Source organism: Nyctereutes procyonoides, unplaced genomic scaffold (assembly GCF_905146905.1).
Source record: "Nyctereutes procyonoides isolate TBG_1078 unplaced genomic scaffold, NYPRO_anot_genome, whole genome shotgun sequence".
In the NCBI taxonomy this organism is placed as follows: domain Eukaryota; kingdom Metazoa; phylum Chordata; class Mammalia; order Carnivora; family Canidae; genus Nyctereutes; species Nyctereutes procyonoides.
The window spans coordinates 4851613-4857612 of NW_026575133.1; positions in this window are offsets into that span (position 1 = coordinate 4851613).

Sequence of the window (6000 nt, forward strand, 5' to 3'; positions counted from 1 at the left end):
TGAGGCAATTGAAGCAGAAAGTAACTGAGCATGGCTGGACAATGGTGGGGACATGAACATAGCCAGTCTTTCTTCAGGATCCCTGCTCCACTGTGCCACATTGCCAGTCATGTGGTAAAAATTTATCCAATGAGAGAATGAATGAGACATTACTGTTTTTGGAAACTATATTGTGCTTTGAATCTAGAAAGCTTAGGGATGCCTGGGTGGCTCAGTGGTTGAGCATCTGCTCTCGGCTCAGGGCGTGATCCCCGTGTCCAGGATAGAGTCCTGCATTGGGCTCCCTGCATGGAGCCTGCTTCTCCCTCTGCCTGTGTCTCTGCCTCTCTGTGTGTGTCTCTCTCATGAATAAATAAATAAATAAGATTGTTTTAAAAAAATAATCTAGAGAGCTTGGATTTTATATTAAATCATACATGAAAGTTAATCCTACAACTTCCCTTTGAAGTAGAGCATATTTTTATAACATTTACAACGTATTACTAGTTCATGAATTGTGTTTGAAAAGACCATGGTTTATCCTTGTTCCTGTGATGAAGTCACTATATTTGCTTTCTGATGTCATAGAATTTTCATATAAATGGAAGAGGCATAAGAGTTTACAGAGAAAATTACATAATAAGATTAAAATTGCTGGAAGGGGTAAGGTAGTGTAAGTTTGGGGTTTTTTTTAAGATTTTATTTATTTATTTTAGAGAGTGAGAAACTCAGGCAGACTCCATGCTGAGTACTGACCCCGACATGGGGCTTGATCTCACAACCCTGAGATCATGACCTGAGCTGAAACCAAGAGTCAGACACTTAACCAACTGAGCCACCCAGGTGCCCCAGGTGGTGTGAGTTTTAATCGTCCACATAATTAACTCTATAGATCTCCAATTTTTCCAATTTGGAATCCTTCTTCTGGAGCTAGGCTTTGTAGACTTTGAGGGCTTTTTGTTCCTTTGTTTTAGTTTTAACATAATTTAATTTCATCTCATACCATCATACCACTGTTTCTTTTTTTGTGATTTATTAATTCATTTATTCAATTCATTCAATTAATATTTATTGACCATTTACTATCTACCAGGCACTGCACTAGGTATTAAGGCTAACATGGTGAACAAAAAAAGTCCTCATCCTCATGGCTACTCTAATCTGATGGGAAAGACAGATAACAAAAATGCCGCATAAATGAAATTATGAACATTGTAGCCATGGTTAGTGCTACATACCTTCATGGAAAAGGCACCTGAATATATAAGAGGGGGAATGAATCTAACTGAAGCCAGTTCTTTCTCTCTCAGAATGTTCCCTCTAGCATGGATAGCATTCCTCTTCTAATTCCTGCCCGAGCCGCACCTCTTAGATCCTACAGCTTGTACATATTAATCTTCAATTTCTGGAATCCATTTTGGCAGCCAATATATTAAAGAGAAAACAGCCCATTAAAAATAATACTTTTATTGGGACCTCTGGGTGGCTCAGTGGTTGAGCATCTGCCTTAGGCTCAGGACATGATCCTGGAGTCCTGGGTTTGAGTCCCACCTTGGGCTCCCTGCGGGGAGCCTGCTTTTCCCTCTGCCTGTGTCTCTGCCTCTCCCTCTCTGTGTCTCTCATGAATAAATAAAATATTTTAAAAATAATAATACCTTTATTATTTTATTATTGCTTCTAACTCTTTTGTTCCAAAAGATAAAAACACCAAAACATCATTTTAAAAAATCTAATTTCCATTAGTAAGATGCACTTTTTTTTTTTTACTTAAAGACTGAATTGTTTTATTTATTTATTTATTTATGATAGTCACACACAGAGAGAGAAAGAGAGAGAGAGAGGCAGAGACATAGGCAGAGGGAGAAGCAGGCTCCATGCACCGGGAGCTTGACGTGGGATTCGATCCCGGGTCTCCAGGATCGCGCCCTGGGCCAAAGGCAGGCGCCAAACCGCTGCGCCACCCAGGGATCCCTGAATTGTTTTTATTAAATGACTCATGAATGTGCCCCTGTTTAGAGCATGGGGTTCTAGGATGAGGGCATCCTGGTTTAGCTGATGTAGAAGACAGGCTTCGTTGCCTTCCATCCTTCTCCACCCTGTATTCCCTTCTCCTTTCATTCTTTTCTTTGTCTTTTTTTTTTTAAGATTTTATTTATTTATTCATGAGAAACACAGAGAGAGGCAGAAACATAGGCAGAGAGAGAAGCAGGCTCCTCACAGGGTGCCCAATGTGGGACTCCATCCGGGGACACGGGGATCATGCCCTGAGCCAAAGGCAGATGCTCAACCGCTGAGCCACCCAAGCGTCCTAACCCAAGTATTTATCATTTAGATATTTTATTTATGTATTTATTTATTTGAGAGACAGACAGAGAGTGAGTACAAGTGGTAGGAGAGGGAGAGGGAGAAGCAGACTACCTATTGAGCAGGAAGCCTGATCCAGGGCTCTATCCCAGGGCCCTGAGATCATGACCTGAGCTGAAGGCACTTTACTGACTAAGCCACCCAGGCGCCCCAAGTGTTCATCATTTTGATGACACCCTATGTCTGTTATTGGATTGGATTCTCCATTGTATGTAGCTCATTACCCTTTACTAGGTGTTTATTGATCAGAGTGTGGTCCTCAGACCAGTGGCATCAACGTCATGTAAGTGCTTGTTAGAAATGCAAAATCTCTGGCCCCATCCCAGGCCTACTTAGTCAGAATCTGCATATCAAGAAGGTCCCTAGATTTTTTCTAAGCACATTAAAATTGAGAAGCATCATTTTACTTCTATCAGCTTCCAGGAATGTAAAATGGACAAGGTCATTCCTGCTCAGCCCATCTTGCTCATAGCTTTGAATTAAAGATGCCCTGTGATTTCAAAACAACAACAAAAGGTATTTTCAAGAAACAAAAATGCTATGTAACTATTAAACATCAGATTTAACATTATTGGGGCACTTGGGTGGCTCAGCGGTTTACCAGCTGCCTTTGGCTCAGGTCATGATCCTGGGATCCTGGGATGAGTCCCATATCAGGCTCCTCACGGGGAGCCTGCTTCTCCCTCTGCCTATGTCTCTGCCTCTGTGTCTCTCATGAATAAATAAATAAAATATTTAAAAAAATTTAACATCCTTTATTTTCACCTAAACAACTTGATTTACTAAGCCTGTTTTCAGAGGAAACAAAGATTACTCCTGACCATTTGACCGACTCTGTTCCTATAATAATTGGTTGTACTATCTTAAAATACCCTAGAGTTCTGTTTTATTTTGTTTAATGTATAGATCAATGATTGTTTCAATCCTTGCTGCACATGAGAATTTTCAGGTTTTTTTTTCTGAAAATCCAAAGCCTGAGCCCTACTCCCAAAAACTATTCTGATTCAGTGGGTCTGTGGCACAGCTTGGGCATATGCACTTTTTAAAAATTCCCCAGGTAAATCTAATGTACCGCTAGGGTTAAAAATAATTGATGGAAATAAATAAGAAATGAGGAGAGTTAGACCTATGGTGTAATAAGCAAATACAGAAATTGCAACTGCAATTCTATTTCTAGGAATTCATTCTACAAGAGTATGTGTACAAAGATGTATGTGCAGAAGCTCCTTGCAGCATTATGTGTAAAAGCAAACATGGGAACCAATGTTAATGTCCTCCAGTTAGTGAATGATCACATAAGCAGGCCATGTCCATATAATGCTATACTGTGCTAATGTTAAAGTGAATGAGGAAGACATATCTACTGCCATGAGAATATCTCCAAGATATATATTATTAAATTTTTAAAAGTTACCTAACAATATGTGACAAATGATCTCATTCATTTGAAAAGACAAGTGTGCATATATACATACATTGGTATGTAAATGTTTAGAAAGATCACTGAAGGATAGTGACCAAACTGTTGACAGTGGTTACCTCTGGAAAGAAGAATGGGTGAGTAAGGGACTTTTCACTGTATAAACTTCTAAATATTTTACACAAGAATGTATCCATGCACTACTTGTGTAAGTAGTCAAAATACATTCCAGGAGCTGTCATACCATCTGTAATTTTGGATAATAGACTATTTAAGCTAATTATTATTCTAATATTATAATCTTGAATGCATAATTTTATAATAAATATGGCTGACAAAAACAAAATAAATCTATAATACCAACACAACACAAAAACCGCTGGGGTAACAAGCATTTTTGTTATTCAACCTGTCACTTCTCAACTCTGGGATTACTGGAATTATGGTGTTCTGACTTCTCTAGACACCATCCCATCCAATGTTATACTTGGCACTGACTCAAACAACTGCTCTGGTTCCTTGGATAACTCACCCATGCAAGCAGATCCTACTTCTAGAAGGATCTCTATATTAGCACTTTGTAAATTCCCCCTTGTCCAGCCCTACAAATCACTAAGGACAGAAGGCCACCTACAGCTCAGCCTTGCTGAGGGTCAGGTCTCTTCCATTTTAGATAATTGGGGAAAGCAGGCTGATTAAGCTGTAGGATAAGGGAGTGCATCCTGTCTGGGGAAAAATTCTCCAAGTCAGCTGTGATAGCTCTTTCTCTTTGAAATGGTGAGTAAGCACTAGAAGTGTATAATGAGAGAAATTACTTACGAATCTGTCTCTCTCAGCCCCAGGCCACTTCTCTTTCTCTGAAAGAAACTGAAGGATTTTTACCCTAATAGCATTGGAATAAAGTCAACCAAGAAGCAGACTGACAAAGAACAAGGCTTCCAGCCCATCGTGGGGCCCTGCTGACAGCTTGTTAGAAACTGTCTCTCTCCCAAGCCCCCTTTAATTTCTTCAAGTTACAAAGCCTGACAGAGTTTGATGGGAAAAGTAAGACAGTAACATCCCCTGTGGCAACCAAGTCCCTGCTCATCTGTCTGTGTTGGACAAATAAGGAGAGCAGATGTCACCTGCAAAACATTTCCCTCACCTGAGCCAAGTGTGCCAAGACAGCCCTGCTGCCCTTGTAGGGGACTTACAGGAGGGATCCGGACAAGACCCACCCACCACAACTGAGATTTCTCTCGAAAGACAATTGTTATGACCAGACAGTTCCTGGAAACCAAATGTCCACTCTAGTCCTCAGAAAAGTGTGTAACACCTCATGACTCCAAGGAAGTTATGCTTTGATTTACAAAAGTTTTTTCCAGGTTATACCCTCCACTTGGTCTTTGATGGCTGGTGACCATCTGAAATCTAAGAAGTCCATCTGGAATTCCCAGCAGAATGTCTGGGCCTCCAACTTTGCCAAATTACCAGGAAGGGATGTATGATGAAATGAAATGCTGCTCTGCTCCAGACGGCGGAGAGTGAACACACTGGTATCTCAAAGTCTCTCCAACCTTCTGTCAGTGGCTGACTCTAACATGCTTCAGAAAAATCTGTGAAGTATATTTAAAATGCAGATCCTAACACAAAAGGTCTGGAATAGGTCTAAGGAATCTGCGTTTTACAAACTCTCTAATTTAATTCTGGAAGCAGGTAATCCTGGAGCCTCCCTTGAAGAAGCACTGCTGCTACCTGCTACTACCTGCACCAGCCACCTCCAGCCAGAGCTCTTTTTTTAAAAAAAAAAAAAATTATTTTATTATTCATGAGACACACACAGATTGAGAGAGAGAGAGAGAGAGAGAGAGAGAGAGAGGCAGAGACAGAAGCAGGCTCCATGCAGGGAGCCCAACGTGGGATTCGATCCTGAGACTCCAGGGCCACACCCTGGGCCCACGGCAGGCACCAAACCCCAGAGCCATCCAGGGATCCCCCCAGCCAGACCTCTTAATGGTGCTTCTGGCACACCTCTTGGCGGGAGCTCCTCTCCCCCTTGGCCAAAAAGCCTGGAGCAGCTTCTCAGCAGCTGTTTCCATTGGAAGTGGAGCCAGCTGTCTCTAGGATTTTCCTTCAGGTAACCATAGTCCCCAGAGGCCACTCCCAGCAGAGAAGCATCTCCCAGAGCCCCATCATTCAGAGCCCCCAGTAGAAAGCAACTCCCAACAAAGACTTGTTCGGCCCCTTGCTGCCACATG